At 50.4% G+C, this 1,134-nt stretch overlaps 1 non-coding gene across 1 annotated transcript; it reads left to right on the top strand.

Moving 5' to 3' along the window:
• The first annotated feature begins 805 nt into the window (after window positions 1-805).
• Window positions 806-878, top strand: TRNAG-CCC (transfer RNA glycine (anticodon CCC)). Its single transcript has one exon. It is a non-coding gene; the product is annotated as a tRNA-Gly (tRNA).
• The last annotated feature ends 256 nt before the right edge of the window (window positions 879-1,134 follow it).

Raw genomic sequence — 1,134 nt, 5'->3', positions numbered from 1 at the left:
ACTCTGTCAGAGTCAGGGGTCATGTAGGAAGTGGCAGCCAGTGATGCTGAACACGGTTACCATAAGCCATTGGGCACCTAGGATGACCTTGAGGGTGAACGTGACTGAAGGCAGCCCTGCCTACTGTGCGGTCAGTACATGACCAACTCGGGAAGGTCCCCAAACCAGGCTACCCTCCACCCCTCCCTTCCCCACACACAGTGCCAAATGCCATGGGGCCACGGTCCTGGTCTTAGTCTGCAACCAGCAAGCCATCTGACTCTGGCTTAGAAAACAGAGAGCCAAGCATGGCTCAAAACAGACAGGTCCCCCTGTCCCTGGTTACTCTGATGAGTGAGGTCTATTTCTCAGCCAGTTTGGGACTGTGTGTTCCCTCCACACGGAAAGCACATGTTCCTGGGAGCCAGCCGATCGCTGGTTCTGAAAAGAATCCTTTGTGCCCGAGATGAACTGGGCTGGGTGACTGTCCCAGGCGGGTTCCCCTCCAGCCTGCTGAGCCTGGGGAGGGGCCCTAACAGGGCAGCCAGCTTCCCGCAGCCAGTGGCACGGAGACAAGTGTGCAGGACTCACCTTGCCCTGGTTTCTGCCTCGCCCTGGCTTCAGGCCTCTCTCCGTTGTTCATTCTCCTCATTGTTCTTTCCTGGCCCTGGGTTATTCTGACCAGCAGCTTCTCTCTCTAACAACTTCGTTGAGGTATAATTGATACATGGTAAGGTGCACATTTTAAAGTGCACGATTTAATCAACTTTGACATGTACATATATCCAGGAAACCATCACCAGAATCAAAATAGAGAACTTGGTGGGGAGGGTGTAGCTCAGTGGTAGAGTGCGTGCTTCCCGCGCAAGAGGTCTTGGGTTCAATCCCCAGTGCCTCCATTAAAAATAATAATAAAATTAAAAGTATATCATTCTTAAAAAAAACCAAGAATTATCACTCCCAAAAGTTTCTTTGTGCCCGCTTGGTAATCCCCTCTCCTGCCCTTGTCTGTCCCTCCCAAGACCCACTAACCTGCTCTCACTACAGGTTAGTTTGCATGTCTAGAGTTTTACATAAATGCTTTCACACAGTATTGATTTTTTTGGTGTGGGTGTGGTCTGGCTGCTCTCAGAGAAATTATTTTAAGATTTATCC

This window comes from Camelus dromedarius, chromosome 1 (genome assembly GCF_036321535.1).
Source record: "Camelus dromedarius isolate mCamDro1 chromosome 1, mCamDro1.pat, whole genome shotgun sequence".
Classification (NCBI taxonomy): Eukaryota; Metazoa; Chordata; class Mammalia; order Artiodactyla; family Camelidae; genus Camelus; species Camelus dromedarius.
The sequence above is the reverse complement of the archived record's forward strand: the minus strand, read 5'-3'. Positions and strand labels throughout refer to the sequence as shown.